This window comes from Schistocerca piceifrons, chromosome 1, assembly GCF_021461385.2.
Source record: "Schistocerca piceifrons isolate TAMUIC-IGC-003096 chromosome 1, iqSchPice1.1, whole genome shotgun sequence".
Classification (NCBI taxonomy): domain Eukaryota; kingdom Metazoa; phylum Arthropoda; class Insecta; order Orthoptera; family Acrididae; genus Schistocerca; species Schistocerca piceifrons.
Window position 1 is genome coordinate 469,625,779 of NC_060138.1, and position 17,902 is coordinate 469,643,680.

The 17,902-nt window shown below is 44.0% G+C and overlaps 1 pseudogene; it reads left to right on the forward strand.

The window, feature by feature from the left end:
- Positions 1 to 17,565: 17,565 nt before the first annotated feature.
- LOC124722479 lies at positions 17,566 to 17,683 on the forward strand (annotated as a pseudogene).
- The last annotated feature ends 219 nt before the right edge of the window (positions 17,684 to 17,902 follow it).

Genomic DNA, 17,902 nt, shown 5'->3' on the forward strand with positions numbered 1-17,902 from the left:
CCGTCATACTCACAAAAGAATTTTACTGAAATGGGCTCGAACCTCCCACACTCATAGGTACCTGGAGAGGATATTAATCACGCCTGACATACGAGGTTTGTCCGGAAAATACGTATAAAAGTTGAATAATAACTGTATTTTACAATTATTCAGGTATTACAATATGGTCTCCTTCAAAGTACTCGCCCTGAGACGCGATACACTTCTGCCAACGCCGTTTCCACTGTTGATAACATTCCTCAGAGTCTTCAGTTGTGATGTTGTTCGGTTGCCGTGTCGTTTCCGCCTTGATGGCTTCCACATCTCCCAAGTGCCGCCCCCGAAGCACCATTTTGCATTTTGGGAACATGAAGAAGTCACACGGGGCTAAATCGGGTGAATAAGGTGGGTGGTCTGTCACGGTGATTGAGCTTCGGGCCAAAAACTCGCGCACAACGAGCGACGTGTGAGCGGGCGCATTGTCGTGATGAAGGATCCACCTGCCCACATTTGCCAACTCCGGTCGAACTCGGGCCACACGAGCTCTGAGACGTGTCAGAACTTCAACGTAAAAATTTCCGTTCACTCTCTGGCCGGGAGGGACAAATTCCTTGTGAACAATGCCCCTAAAATCAAAGAAAACAATCAACATTGTCTTCACATTGGACCTTGATTTTCGCGACTTTTTTGTTCTCGGTTCTCCTGCTAGTTTCCGTTCCTTGCTTTGAGATTTGAGCTCCACATCGAATTCGTAAAACCAGGACTCGTCTCCGGTGATGACTCGGTTGAGAAAGTCCCCTCGTTTCTCTGCTTCCAACCAATCCTCACAGCACTCAACCCTCTTTGCTTTCTGTTCTGCCGTCAAGAGATTCGTTACGATTTTCGCACACAATTTCTTCATTTTAAGTTTTTGTGCCAGGATTTCGTGAACGATTGTTTTGGGGACCGACAGCTCGTCAGCAATCATTCTGACTTTCAATCTACGGTCTTTAAGAACACAAGTCCGAATTCGTTCAACAATTGCATCGGAACTCGATGTCGACGGGCGTCCTGGGCGAGGGTCATCGTTCACTTCTTCTCGGCCATCCCGCAACCTTTTTAACCACTTTTTCACGGTTGGTTCCTTCAGAGAATTGTCTCCGTAAACCTGTTTCAAACACTCAAAAATCTCACGGCCTTTCTTGCCTAGCTTTGCAAGAAACTTGATGTTGACGCGCTGTTCCTCAATCAGAGAGAGCTCCATGCCGACGGCAGGTGAAAAAGGGTAACTGTCAACAAGCTGCCGCACACTCCCAACGTCACGCAGAGTGCTCTGACTCGAACTGAGCGTTGATGGATTGATTACAGCAGTAGTCCCACCTGGCGGTGACTGAAACTTGTAACATAAAGACATTATTCAACTTTTATACGTATTTTCCGGACAAACCTCGTAGGTACCATCACGTAGTGCGTCTGTGGAGGTTTCTGTAATGGAAGTCTCTAAACAGAAATGTCGAAGGTCAGAGTCTGGGGATTCAAGGAATCCTTGCCTTAGTTGGAAAGAGCCGAAAGTCAGATCGTGGTAAGTCGAGAAAGTAAAAGAGGCAAGAAAGAATTACTTTCCTTCCGGGTAGTCCTTGCTCTGGGCAACATGATAAATTAAAACGAGTGCATAGTCTTGCAGTTACCGATCCCTACGCGCCTTAGTTAAGTAAGAAAGACGAAACGTAAGCTACAACGCCACTTATGAGCTTTGGGATTACCGAGGAAATCCTCTATAGCTGAGGCTGTGTACTATTGCTTCTCACTCACTCCTGCATAAGGTACAAAAGATGTATCGTGTGGACAAATCTGAACAGTGTCTAGTGTACTGTGGCATTAATGTTCTGGGTGATACGAAATCTATTATTTGCTAATGATACCTCCCCACTTCAAATACTTAGCTGACAGACAGACGGATAATCACTAGTACCACTTCAGGTCTTCATTTTATAACTCACTGTAGAGATCTCAGTTTTTTGTGTCCTTGGTGTCTTTAGCCGAAGCAACCATACATAAAATTACCTCTTCTCTCAAGCAGTATCAGTTCCGCTAACAACCACGAGCTTCCGACAGCTGTCACCGCCATCGTCATCAGGAGCAAACTAGTGACTGCTCTCAATAATTCGGTGTTCTCCTGTTACCATTCAAGTACGGAACTTTTCTGGCTTGGACCGGCCTCAAGGTGGTGATACGAACAGCCTGCTGCTGTCCAATTGTGCCACGGGGTTCCCTGACATCAGGAAGCACGGAGGATCGGTAAATCAAGTTTTTCTTCAGTCGTCGATGTTTTTGGTTGTTTTCGTCTTGCCTCCAACACCCTCGCAGCGTAGTTGATATCTACAATTAGAATTATTTCGAGATAGATGAATTTCAGTTGCTTTTACTATAACAGAGTCCCTATAAGATAAATGAAAACTCGTTACCTTGCACAGAGATTGATACCTAAAATTATGTTATTGTTGTTTTTTAAATGTTTTATTTAAAAATGTTGGCACACGCTGCATAGTAGAATAATTCAAGAGCCGATTTGATATACGACACACTTTAGTTTATAACGTAGCGGTAGTAGTATTGTGTGTATTTTGATGATGATGATGATGTTTGGTTTGTGGGACGCTCAACTACGCGGTTATCGGCGCCCGTACACATTCCCAATCTGCACACAGTCTAGCCACTTTCCTGATTGATGATGGAATGATGAGGACAACACGAACACCCAGTCCCAGGGCAGAGAAAATCCCAAACCCGGTCGGGAATCGAAACCGGGACCCCGTGATCCAAAGGTAGCAACGCTAGCCACTAGACCACGAGCCGTGGACAGTGTATGTATTTTGTCCAAATGGACAAACTCGAATGTCGTGCTGTCATAAAATCACTTGTTCTGTTCCACTAACGTCAACATAAATCCATCCAAAGTTGGCAAAGGTTAACAAGTAGTCTGCTCCTTGATTTGAACAGTTAAAAACTGGACAGGCGAAACAGAACGTTGTAAAAATGGACAGCTTGTTTCAAACGTGGCCATGCTTCTCTTGAAGATAATCCACTCGTAATTGAGGCTTGTGGGACTCAGATACCATTCAGCAGTCTTAAAATTGAAATGAGAGTTGAAATTACATAAAGAATTAATAGTAAACTAAACGTTAATCGAACCGGAATTTGTTACTAAGTAAAACTATTATCTTTCCCGTGGTTTAAAAAATTATGTATTACTTGCCTTTTACTGGCACTATTCAGATCTTGGTCGTGGCGTCGCAAACGCTCTAAATCGTTAGAGTCTGGTCTCTTTCCTCAGACAAATCTATGGCCTTCCTTATCTTCATACAGTACGACTTTGCGGTCATCCTGTAGTAGCTTCGACCTTGATAGAGCATCACCCTCTAATCTTCACTCTCTCCTTCACATGTTAATATTCCGATCGAAACGGTCGTCTTATCCCTATACATTAGCGAATCCTGTACAATTACTTTTTTATTACAGTGCCTGTTAAGCGATATAATGCTGTATGTGAATTAAAAATTACTATTTTACGATCTGGGGACAACAAATACAATGATCTGCATTTTTGTGAACCTACAAATCTCATACGGTTTTTATTTAAAATACAATAATGTATAAGAACATCGATGGAAAAATAGAAACCAATCTCCCTGAGCAGCCATAGCGTACAGATCTCCGTACCGGCACGTTCACAGGAACTCAGTCCGTCAGTTCACCTGATGATGGCGACATGTGTGATCGCCGAAATATTGTGCCCGTTGGACACTGTAGACCGGCAGTACACCCGTGGATATTTTAATTAATAAGAGCCGAGTTAAATACACCTTAAAAATACGTGTTTTCCTGTGCGAAATGCTTGGTTTATTTTAGTCAAACTAGTTTCAATGAGAATTACTTCATTATCAGTGTGCTCTTATTCTGAATATTAATGTGGTGGACAGGGATATACTTTGAAATAGCTGTATTTTCAACTTCAGCTTGTAACTACTACCAGTAACATTGGAAAGGATGCTAGATTCTCTACATATTTCTAGTACATGATCTTCAGAATAAAACGCTACTGATGCTGCCGAAACTCTCGTCGAAATCGATCTGAGGACAGCAAATATAATGATCTGCATCGTTGTGAAACTGCAAATCTCATGTTTTTACTGCAGACACGGGCCCATGTGGAGAAAAGTTGAAGTGTAAAATATACCTCACTATTCGAAGAAACATATGATTATTTTGCTAAATGGGGACAGAGCGAAGGAAAAGATGCCTGAGAGAATAAGGGTCCAAAAAGGTCATATGGACTTATGGCCGGAAAAGAGTTACAGGGAGCTACACCTACTTGAAGGTGGCGATAAAAAGGCGTTAAACTCTGAAGAATATGACCTCAGTGTCAACACCAGGCAGGTGGTTCTCCAGCCCTGGGTAAGCCAGACGACTGTGACGAATATCTTCCACGATAACTGGCCAATATCCGTATCATTTACAATGCATACAGGCCTTATTACTTGCCTCTGGGGCAACGGTGCGGTTTTGTCGCGGGTTCGTTCAACAGCCCACAATGGTCCTGGGATTTTTGTCAGCTACTCAATTCACAGATGATGCTTCCTTACGAAAGGCGGTATTGTCAACCTTTACAACACCCCCTGTCGGCTACGAAGTTTCTCCATGGTATGATGGCAGCGACCAACAGCACCAGTTCAGCCTCAATGTGTGGGTGGGGATTAATGGCGTCCCCTTCTGGAGGGTGGAACTAAAACACTAGTACAGACAGAACAAACCTCGTTGACTGGTTCTTTCTCATGTGTGCTTTAATCATTATAACCTACGTACTCAAAGATTTTTTATCTCCACCTTAAAGTGGGTGCACCTACCATGGAACACATTTCCGGCCATATGTCCATTATGACGCTTTTTGCTCCTCATTCTCTCAGGCATCGTTTCCTGCAGTTTGTCCCAGTGTAGTAAAATCATCCTGTATAAACGGCCTTGCAGATGTTGGAAGCGCCTTTTAACAGTTTTTAAGCGCTTGCAAATTAATTTTCTTATTTTTAACTCCGCCTAACACGAATATGTTTTAATAACAATGCGTCACGTTCTGTGGAACTCAATTATTTCATGCAAAATATATTTTACTAAGTTCGTGGTTGTTTTTCTATTTTAGGCCTAAAAGCTGTAACATGTGCATAGATGTAAAAACATTAACGTAAAAACAGAAAGAAAAAAGCACATATCATATATCTTAAGCCCAAATCTGACCACGATCTATTGGTTATGAACTGGAGATTAAAACTGAAGAAACTGCAAAGAGGTGGGAATTTAAGGAGATGGGACCTGGATAAACTGACTAAACCAGAGGTTGCACAGAGTTTCAGGGAGAGCATAAGGGAACAATTGACAGAGATGGGGGAAAAAGTACAGTAGAAGAAGAATGGGTAGCTCTGAGGGATGAAGTAGTGAAGGCAGCAGAGGATGAAGTAGGTAAAAAGATGAAGGCTAGTAGAAATCCTTGGGCAACAGGAGAAATATTGAATTTAATTGATGAAAGGAGAAAATATAAAAATGCAGTAAATGAAGCAGGCAAAAAGGAATACAAACGTCTCAAAAATGAGATCGACAAGAAGTGCAAAATGGCTAAGCAGGGATGCTAGAGGATAAATGTAAGGATGTAGAGGCTTATCTCGCTAGGGGTAAGATAGATACTGCCTACAGGAAAATGAAAGAGACATTTGGAGAGAAGAGATCACCTTGTATGAATATCAAGAGCTCAGATGGAAATTCAGTTCTAAGCTAAGAAGGGAAAGCCGAAAGGTGGAAGGAGTATATACAGGGTCTATACAAGGGCGATGTACTTGAGGACAATATTATGGAAATGGAAGATGAAATGGGAGATACGATACTGCGTGAAGAGTTTGACAGAACACTGAAAGACCTGAGTCGAAACAAGGCCCCGGGAGTAGACAACATTCCATTAGAACTACTGACGGCCTTGGGAGAGCCAGTCCTGACAAAACTCTACCATCTGGTGAGCAAGATGTATGAGATAGGTGAAATACCCTCAGACTTCAAAAAGAATATAATAATTCCAATCCCAAAGAAAGCAGGTGTTGACAGATGTGAAAATTACCGAACTATCAGTTTAATAAGTCACAGCTGCAACATACTAACACGAATTCTTTACAGACGAATGGAAAAACTGGTTGAAGCCGACCTCGGAGAAGATCAGTTTGGATTCCGTAGAAATGTTGGAACACGTGAGGCAATACTGATCCTACGACTTAGCTTAGAAGACAAATTAAGGAAAGGTAAACCTACGTTTCTAGCATTTGTAGACTTAGAGAAAGCTTTTGACAACGTTTACTGGAATATTTTTTCAAATTCTGAAGGTGGCAGGGGTAAAATACAGGGAGCGAAAGGCTATATACAATTTGTACAGAAACCAGATGGTAGTTATAAGAGTCGAGGGGCATTAAAGGGAAGCAGTGGTTGGGAAGGGAGTGAGACAGGGCTGTAGCCTCTCCCCGATGTTATTCAATCTGTATATTGAGGAAGCAATAAAGGAAACAAAAGAAAAATTCGGAGTAGGTATTAAAATCCATGGAGAAGAAATAAAAACATTGAGGTTCGCCGATGACATTGTAATTCTGTCAGAGACAGCAAAGGACTTGGAAGAGCAGTTGAACGGAATAGACAGTGTCTTGAAAGGAGGATATAAGATGAACATCAACAAAAGCAAAACGAGGATAATGGAATGTAGTCGAATTAAGTCGGGTGACGTTGAGGGAATTAGATTAGGAAATGAGGCACTTAAAGTAGTAAAGGAGTTTTGCTATTTGGGGAGCAAAATAACTGATGATGGTCGATGCAGAGAAGATATAAAATGTAGACTGGCAATGGTAAGGAAAGCGTTTCTGAAGAAGAGAAATTTATTAACATCGAGTATAGATTTAAATGTCAGGAAGTCGTTCTGAAAGTATTTGTATGGAGTGTAGCCATGTATGGAAGTGAAACGTGGACGATAAATAGCTTAGACAAGAAGAGAATAGAATCTTTCTAAATGTGGTGCTACAGAAGAATGCTGTAGATTAGATTGGTAGATCACATAACTAATGAGGAGGTATTGAATAGAATTGGGGTGAAGACGAGTTTGTGGCACAACTTGACAAGACCGATTGGTAGGACATGTTCTGAGGCATCAAGGGATCACAAATTTAGCATTGGAGGGCAGCGTGGAGGGTAAAAATCGTAGAGGGAGATCAAGAGATGAATACACTAAGCAGATTCAGAAGGGTGTAGGTTGCAGTAAGTACTGGGAGATGAAGAAGCTGGCACAGGATAGGGTAGCATGGAGAGCTGCATCAAACCAGTCTCAGGACTGAACGCCACAATAACAACAACAACAACAAGCCCAAAGTAGAAAAACGACCTTGAGGTTTGCATAATATTTTTACAGATAAAAACTGAGGTATAAATATGACGCACAGGAGTCAAAACATGTTTGGGTGAAAAGAAAAAAGAGTGGGCTCACATTGTGTTTTAGAGAAAGTGAAGTTTAGAATCCCATATATACACTCTAAGATGAAAAGACGACGCGCCACGAAGAAAGTATCCGAATGAGACGGAAATCGGTAGATGTGACGTACATGTACAGACTAACAAATTACATTTTCAGAAAAATTGGATGGTCTATTGAAGAGAAAGGTGTTCACAAACTGAGCAAATCAATAACTGTTGGTCCACCCCTGGTCCTTATGCAAGCAGTTACCAGCTTGGCACTGGCTGAGAGAGATGCTGGATGTCCTCCTGAGGGATATCGCTCCAAATTCTATCCAGTTCGAGAGTTAAATTGCCTCCAGGCACGTCTTCGCTGGTCATCAGTGTCAGTTCGAAAATTGACCCATCAGCGAAAACAATCCTACTCCAGCCAATGAGAGTACGGGCTGAAGACGCGTTTTGAGACGGTCCCGACAGCTGTGGGTGCCAACCTGAATGTCGCCTGTCATATCGCCCAACAACAAGAGCGATGGTCTCGGGTGCTATTTCCTTTCAGGCCCCCTCGGTTGTCAACCGCGGTACCTTTACAGCAGAGCGATATCTCGACGACATTGTACGCCCCGTTTTGTTGCCCTTCATTGCAATACGTCTTGGGCTCACATTTCATCAAGATAATGCCCGCCTGCAAACGGCGGGAGTTTCTTCTGGTTGCCTTCGTGTTTGCCACATCATCAGATCTTCCCTCACTTGAGAAAGTTTGGAGCGTTATAGGCAGGGCCCGCCAACCAGCTCGGATTCTGAAGATAGAACGTGACAATTGGACATAATTTGGCACAATATCCCTCAGGAGGACATCAAACTACTCTGTAAATCAATGCCAAGTCGAACAACTGCTTGCAGAAAGGTCAGAGGTGGAATAATGCACTATTGAGCTGCGCAGTTTGTGAGACTCTTTCTCTCGAATAAATCATCTTTTTTTTTTTAAAAAAATAATAATCATTTCTTTGTCCGTACATGTATGTCACATCTACCGATTTTCGTCCCGTACACATAATTTTTTCGAGATGTGTCGTATTTCCTCAGAGTGTGTAAACAACTCCATGAAATGAGATATTATCCTCAGTTGAATTGTGACCAACCTATTGGAAAACTTACACTGCAACTCCTAAGCGATTTTGTGAAGAACTTTCGTAGGCAAATCACTTACCGTGACCCAAGACAGAAAGCAAGTACCTGTTAGGATCAGTTACCCTATTACACTAGACAGTTTTCATACTCATTCAATGTTGACTCATGTTTGCGTAGATTCCACACGATTACCTCTTTATTTAAAGCATTTTTTGGTTTTGTAGGTCATAGGAATGACCATTAATTCATTCCGAGAGAGTAAAAACTAAGGATGCAGCATGCAATATATTTTCTGAAAGCATTCGCTGTCCATCTTCGCACAACGGATGGTGTAGTACAACAAAGAGACAAAAAAGAAGACGTGGTGTCGCAGTGATTAACTTTTTCTAAAAAAAAAAAATGGACGTATGTTGCTTCTCGCCGCGCGGGATTAGCCGTGCGGGCTAGGGCGCTGCACTTATGGACTGTGCGGCTGGACCCGGCGGAGGTTCGAGTCCTCCCTCGGGTATGGGTGTGTGCGTTTGTCCTTAGAATAATTTAGGTTAAGTATTGTGTAAGCTTAGGGACTGATGACCTTAGCAGTTAAGTCCCATAAGATTTCACACACATTTGAACATTTTGTTGCTTCTCAGAACGTGTACTACACGAGTGGAATGGCTCGTCCGATTTTTCCGCGATCAACAATTATAAGGACGACGAATTCATTGGAAACATAACACAAGTTCGAATGGGGGAAAGTGGGAAAGGAATCCGGCCAATTTGCAAAGGCACCAACCATTTACCTTAAAGGGTTTAGAGAAATCGCAGGCAGACTAAAGCTGGATGACCGGACAGGAATTTCACCTACCATCGTCCTGAATGTGAGCCCAAATAATAACAACAAACATGTCTCTCTTCTCAGCATGTTATAAAGTAAACCTGTTTTCTGTACGTCCCTAACATTATTCTGTAAGGAACGGATTGCAAAGACGTGGCCATCACGTGGGTAGCCTAGACAAAGCAAGGGCCCACGAACCGGCTGTCCCTGCTCGTTTTTTTACGACAGCAGAAGTAGCATGTATCTCAGACAATGAATGAGCGCGCGTGGGAACAAGTTAAACATGGCGTCATTGAGGAAGCGTCGTTGTGTAGCGTCCCAAGGAATCGGGTGTAGGAAGTTGTGTAACAAGATAATTACTTCGTAGCCCGGATGACGTCTAAATCCACAGCTTCATTTTCTAACTCCCAGGCGTCAAGAAACTCGTCGGCAATATTTACGACAAGTCGTCCTTTGTTAGCGCTGAAGAAAGAAAAAAACCTTCCACAAAAGTGAGAATAACAACATAGCCTTGTGTAAAGCTGATTCTCTTGTCTATGTTTCTTTTTAAATGTAACATCATTTAAGATACAATTTTTCAGAATGTTCTTTTATTTGCCGGCCGGTGTGGCCGAGCGGTTCTAGGCGCTACAGTCTGGAACCACGCGACCGCTATGGTCGCAGGTTCGAATCCTGCCTCGGGCATGGATGTTTGTGGCGTCCTTAGGTTAGTTAGGTTTAAGTAGTTCTAAGTTCTGATGACCTCAGATGTTAAGTCCCATAGTGCTCAGAGCCATTTGAAACATCTTTTTGTTCTTTTATTTTATTAAAGCGCGAGGTTCAAGGAATGTTGCGAAAGTAGAACTGCAAATGACAGATTAGTGACTGGGATAAATAAACCGACAATAGCTGAAAAATGGCCTGGATAATTTTTCTGGTAAAGCTGAAAGCTCTTTTGGACATTGTAAAATACTTCCCTTTGCTATACTTAATTATACTGTATAATGTTTACTCTCGTCTGGCTTGTATCAGGATACGTACTATGACCGCTTGTTTAAAGGTGCTTTGGTCCACCTGTGGAACATCGGCAATTCTAGGCTTGAATTCAATAAGTCCTTGGTAAGTTTTCGAAGGTAAGAGACACCAGATGACTACGAAGAGATCATGCATTTTCAGTAAATTACTGGCATATCGTTTGTTGGCTCCCGATAGTGTATCAGATGTGTTGCATCAGAGTCAGGTCAAGCAAATTTTGTGACCAAGACATCAGCATCAGCTCACTATTGTGCTCCTCAAATCCTGTAGCACAATTCTGGCCTTGTGACATGGACAGTTATCAGTTATCCTGCTGAAAGATAGCATCGCCGTCAGGGAAGACATGAAAGATGGAATGGTGCAGTTGGTCCGTGACCATGTACATGTGGTCCACAGTTGGCATGGTGCCTTCTATTACTATCACAGGTCCCGTGGAAGCCCAGATGAATGTTCCCTATAGCATAATCCCCCCCCCCCCCCCAACCCGCTCTACGCTCCGCAAAAATCTGACATCAGTGGCACTCTGACTGTGTACTGCACTGTCGTAGCCATTCTGCTTACAATGCCACGTATCGGAACTGTAAACAAACACCGTAGCACCGACAAGTATGCGGTGTTACACAGAATGACGTCAGTAGTGGCTGGTAACAACAAAGTCGCAATTCAAGATTAGCATTAGAGCAAGCACCACCTCTATCATTTATGTATCTCCCGTAGTGCATTACTCCGTATTTTGGAGACCCCAGTTAACTGCAGTCACACGTGTGTTAGCATGTTTTGTATATTTTAAAGATATGGGCAGTGTTCAGTTAGAAGATAAACCGTAACGACTCCTGTATATTGGATGATTGATTTACGTGATTCATTTCGCTCATATCCCCCACCCCCACCCCCGCCCCCTGCTTCCTTTTCTACTGTTTTGTCATACGGTCCATGTGACTCATCCAGATAATGGTGGAAGGCAGCGGAAGGTATTGGGGTTGGGTTGGGTTGTTTGGGGGAAGAGACCAAACAGCGAGGTCATCGGTCTCTTCGGATTAGGGAAGGACGGGGAAGGAAGTCGGCCGTGCCCTTTCAAAGGAACTATCCCGGCATTTCCCTGGAGCGATTTATGGAAATCACGGAAAACCTAAATCAGTATGGCCGGGAAGGTATTGTCCACTTGACAGATTTCCAAAGTATTCAACAGCACCTTAATTGGTACTGTTCTGTAGCTCTCAGCTAGGATCTGTGTGGAGTGTAGACTAGCTGCAGTTATCAGTGTGTGGTGGTGGTGGTGGTGGTGGTTAGTGTTTAACGTCCCGTCGACAACGAGATCATTAGAGTCGGAGCGCAAGCTCGGGTTAGGGAAGGATTGGGAAGGAAATCGGCCGTGCCCTTTCAAAGGAACCATCCCGGCATTTGCCTGAAACGATTTAGGGAAATCACGGAAAACCTAAATCAGGATGGCCGGAAACGGGATTGAACCGACGTCCTCCCGAATGCGAGTCCAGTGTTCAGTGTGTGGATACATGAATTAGAGTTGACTGTGAAGGACAGTATTGCAGTTAATAGCCAGTTGGTGGTCCTTGTTGCAAATGATCAAGCACCTTTTCATATCTGAAAGCAACAACAGTTGATAGGTATATCTCAGTTATGAGAAGAATAATGGTCAGAACATAAGCTGTCCCCTTCTGACCAAGAAATTGCTGCTAGAGTAGACAGGCTCGTCGTAACTTTTGCCATTTCCTCGTTTCTCATAATGATCCTGGGCAATATAGTATTTTAACGATCGTCTTTACCATCGTCTGCGAAGGCACCTAGCAATTTACTTTGCACACTCCTATACAACAACCTCTTCTTTCTGAGGAAATGGACGACGAGGTCAGTGGCGCTAGTAAATTACCTAACACATAAAGTGGTCTGACGCATGAGGTCAGGTATTTCCAAACAATGGCCTCGTAAAGCTCGCTTATAGTACACGACATGCTATCAGTTCGGTGACGCAAAAGGTACGATTAACAATATCATGCCGCAGATCGACAAGACATTGCCATTTTGTCGCAAGATGGAACAAAGATAAGGACCAGTCTATTATATTTGTGTCCTCTCTTACAACGTCTATGTAATCGTTCCAAGAACTCTTGATACAAGCAGTTAGGAAAGTAGCGGGCATAAACAACTTTGAAATAAGGACAACCTCTTGCAGAGAATCGACAGTCGGCGCTCGGTCTCTATGTACTGGCAGTTGATCTCGAAGTAAATAAATGTGATACATGGTGCGTAAGTAGGCCGATAGATGAATTACCATTAGGCAAAACCATTGGAAACTGTAAAATACCTAGAAGTAACGATCGGAAGCGATCAAAGTGTTAAGACAACATAAAACAAGTTTTGGGGAAAGCAGATCACAGGTTGAAATTCAGTGGAAGAATCTTAGGAAAATGTAATTCTTGCACAGAAGAAGGGACTTTCGGCTGTTCGACTTGTAACACTATCAGAGAAGACATCCCTGTAACGGGGCACTGTGACAGATGCTTCCTGGAAATCTAGAAAAATGCTATCTTCCTGTTAACATGTCTGTTAGATGTCATTAGTAACATTTGACAAGAGCTTAATGAGAAAGTTACCTAACGCAAAGTCTATTAGACTGGAATTTCTAACACATCATTCATTATTATTATTATTATTATTCAGGCGAGGGTGTTGTACCTAGAGGACAGTGCATCCACATTGCAGTCATGGACTGTGCTGCTGGTCCCGGCGGAGGTTCGAGTCCGCCCTCGGGCGCGGGTGTGTGCATTTGTCCTTAGGATAATTTAGGTTAAGTAGTGTGTAGGCTTAGGGACTGATGACCTTAGCAGTTAAGTCCCTTAAGATTTCACACACACTTGAACATTTTTTTTTTTTTGAACATTTGACAGTGTATCCAGATGTGGATGTAGGACAAATGATGTTTACTGGTCGGGGTTTCAGTCTGATGACCGATTTCAGAAATGCGCACTAGAGATCGCGATAAGCACTTTCCAGCATTTTCTATCGTTTTTGTTGTGAGACAACAGGTTGTGTTTTGTGCAGCGTTTATAAATACACTCCTGGAAATGGAAAAAAGAACACATTGACACCGGTGTGTCAGACCCACCATACTTGCTCCGGACACTGCGAGAGGGCTGTACAAGCAATGATCACACGCACGGCACAGCGGACACACCAGGAACCGCGGTGTTGGCCGTCGAATGGCGCTAGCTGCGCAGCATTTGTGCACCGCCGCCGTCAGTGTCAGCCAGTTTGCCGTGGCATACGGAGCTCCATCGCAGTCTTTAACACTGGTAGCATGCCGCGACAGCGTGGACGTGAACCGTATGTGCAGTTGACGGACTTTGAGCGAGGGCGTATAGTGGGCATGCGGGAGGCCGGGTGGACGTACCGCCGAATTGCTCAACACGTGGGGCGTGAGGTCTCCACAGTACATCGATGTTGTCGCCAGTGGTCGGCGGAAGGTGCACGTGCCCGTCGACCTGGGACCGGACCGCAGCGACGCACGGATGCACGCCAAGACCGTAGGATCCTACGCAGTGCCGTAGGGGACCGCACCGCCACTTCCCAGCAAATTAGGGACACTGTTGCTCCTGGGGTATCGGCGAGGACCATTCGCAACCGTCTCCATGAAGCTGGGCTACGGTCCCGCACACCGTTAGGCCGTCTTCCGCTCACGCCCCAACGTCGTGCAGCCCGCCTCCAGTGGTGTCGCGACAGGCGTGAATGGCGGGACGAATGGAGACGTGTCGTCTTCAGCGATGAGAGTCGCTTCTGCCTTGGTGCCAATGATGGTCGTATGCGTGTTTGGCGCCGTGCAGGTGAGCGCCACAATCAGGACTGCATACGACCGAGGCACACAGGGCCAACACCCGGCATCATGGTGTGGGGAGCGATCTCCTACACTGGCCGTACACCACTGGTGATCGTCGAGGGGACACTGAATAGTGCACGGTACATCCAAACCGTCATCGAACCCATCGTTCTACCATTCCTAGACCGGCAAGGGAACTTGCTGTTCCAACAGGACAGTGCACGTCCGCATGTATCCCGTGCCACCCAACGTGCTCTAGAAGGTGTAAGTCAACTACCCTGGCCAGCAAGATCTCCGGATCTGTCCCCCATTGAGCATGTTTGGGACTGGATGAAGCGTCGTCTCACGCGGTCTGCACGTCCAGCACGAACGCTGGTCCAACTGAGGCGCCAGGTGGAAATGGCATGGCAAGCCGTTCCACAGGACTACATCCAGCATCTCTACGATCGTCTCCATGGGAGAATAGCAGCCTGCATTGCTGCGAAAGGTGGATATACACTGTACTAGTGCCGACATTGTGCATGCTCTGTTGCCTGTGTCTATGTGCCTGTGGTTCTGTCAGTGTGATCATGTGATGTATCTGACCCCAGGAATGTGTCAATAAAGTTTCCCCTTCCTGGGACAATGAATTCACGGTGTTCTTATTTCAATTTCCAGGAGTGTATACTGACTTCCACACATTTCAAAAAAATGGTTCAAATGGCTCTGAGCACTATGGGACTTAACATCTGTGGTCATCAGTCCCCTAGAACTTAGAACTACTTAAACCTAACTAACCTAAGGACATCACACACATCCATGCCCGAGGCAGGATTCGAACCTGCGACCGTAGCGGTCGCACGGTTCCAGACTGAAGCGCCTAGAACCGCTCGGCCACCAGCGGCTGGCCACACATTTCAATACTGCATCATATATTACAGTTATCTGGAATTATACTGTTAATTTTCAGTTATAGCATTTTCTGCTGAGTAAAATTCTATGTACTTTTTTTTAAACTGGGTTGAATGTTTGGACGGTTAAGCCTTATTTTGTTTGTCATGCAGCATCTTGCACCTTCAGATGGAAGAACCTCTTGTGCCATGATATACCTGGCTTTAAAATGGAATAGCTTCTGTTTCAAAACGTTTTTAACTTGCAACTGGCTTTTGATAAAACTTCTACTTAATTTGATTTCTCCTAATGATTACTGGTGTGTTGTAGACTGATAATATAACAGTTTGGTTGTTAAAGACAATACGACAAGATGTTCTCGATTGCGGTACATTTAAAAAAATTTAATACATTATTTGTTCGTAGGTACAGGAGTATGTTGTACCTTGAAAGATTTTCTCACATTGGAAACTCTTTACTTTTACGCAATAATTTCTATAATTTCAGAAAAAAATGCAGCGCACAAAACCGTGCTATGATTTAAACATGGAGTAAGAAAATACATTTAGGTTCTGTTACAGGGATGCCTAGAGGCGAAATTCTGAGAAGTGTTCCAGGGCACAACACTTTATCCTACTGTAATGACTACTAGTCATTTCCTTCAATTCCTAATCATTAGTTATCCTATTGTAATGATTAGTATAACTAATAGCATTGTATTGTGCTCATGTTCAGGTGTAACAAATGCATAAATAAATAAACAAATAACTACTAAGAGTCCCAGAGGTGCAACACTCAAGAAAAGTGGCGTTTATATCACATCATTGCCCATGTTCCTTACATTTTTGTTACTTGTTTTAATACACAGTGTAGGAAGATTTTGTTACGGGAGGCTAGCAAACAGGTAGGATCACAAGGCAGATTCGTCGAACGATGCTTCAGATGGTCATACAACGTGATAACGGCTTTGTTACTTTCGCGAATCTTGTTATTCGCACATGGAATAAGTTCACAAATATGTGAATAGCTAGAAGAATTCTTAAATAATAGAACCCAGTATGTTGTCCTCGACGGCAAGTGTTCATCAGAGACAAGGGTGTCGTCGGGAGTTCCCCAGGGAAGTATGATAGAACCGCTGTTGTTCTATATACACATAAATAATTTGGCGGATAGGGTGGGCAGCAATCTGTGGTTGTTTGCTGATGATGCTGTGGTGTATGGTAAGGTGTCAAAGTTGAGTGATTGTAGGAATGTACAAGACGATTTAGACAAAATTTCCAGGTGGTATGATGAATGTCAGCTAGCCATAAATGTGGAAAAATGTAAATGCGGATGAGTAGGAAGATCAAACCTGTAATGTTCGGATACAGCATTACTAGTGTCCTGCTTCACAAAGTAAAGTCGTTTAAAAATCTGGGTGTAACGTTGCAAAACGATGAGGTGGAACGAGCAAGTGAAAGCTGTAGTAGGAAAGGCGAATGGTCAGCTTCGGTTTATTGGGAGAATTTTAGTATAGTGTGGTTCATTTGTAAAGGAGACCACATATAGGACGCTGGTGCGACCTATTCTTGAGTACTGCTCAAATGTTTGGGGTCTGTACCACGTCGGACTGAAGGAAGACATCGAAACAATTCAGAGGCGGGCTGCTAGATTTGTTACCGGTAGGTTCGAACAACACTTTATTAAGTGTTACACAATGCTTCAGGAACTCAAATGGGAATCCCTGGAGGGGAGGTGACGTTCTTTTCGAGAAAAACTATTGAGAAAATTTGGAGAACCGGCATTTGAAGGTGACTGCCGAACGATTTTACTGCCGCCACCACGCAGTGCGAATAAAGACCACGAACATAAGATACGAGAAATTAGGGCTCATACGGAGGCATATAGACAGTCTTTTTTCCCTCGCCCTATTTGCGAGTGCAACAGGAAAGGAAATGACTAGTAGTTGTACAAGATATCCTCCACCACGCACCGTACGGTGGCTATGTAGTTGTAGATATAGATGTGTGGCAAGAGTATAAAATTGACTGGCATGCCCGTGAGCGTTATGAAGATGTTCATCAAACTTCACTGGAGGATGCTTCAAGAGAAGTGATGTCCGTCACAGAGACGCTGACTGTTAAAATTCCGAGAGCAAACGTTTTAATTAGACTCCCGCAACATGTAATTTTGTTGCACATAAGTCTTGCGAAATGATCACTACAAGAACATTGGAATCAGATGTCGTACTGAGGGCTTACAAATTGTCGTTCTCCCTACTTACGATTGCTGAATGGACGAGAGTAAGGGACGAAATTATAGTCTTGCGCTGCTCGTAAAGAGCGATGTCTAAACGCGATGTTCTCGTGATCCCTTTGGGGCCAATACTAAAGGGGTAGTGTGCAGGGTGGGCCAAAATTTAAGGATGGTTTATACCAGTGAATGAATTAACGGCCTTGCCGCAGTGGATACACCGGTTCCCATTAGATCACCGAAGTTAAGCGCTCTCGGGCGTGGCCAGCCCTTGGATGGGTGACCATCCGGGCCGCCGCGCGCTGTTGGCATTTGTCGGGGTACACCCAGCCCCGTGATGCCAATTGAGGAGCTACTCGACCGAATAGTAGCGGCTCCAGTCAAAGAAAACCATCATAACGACCGGGAGAGTGGTGTGCTGACCACATGCCCCTCCTATCCACATCCTCACCTGAGGGTGACACGGCTGTCGGATGGTCCCAATGGGCCACTTGTGGCCTGAAGACGGAGTGCTTTATACTGGTGAATAA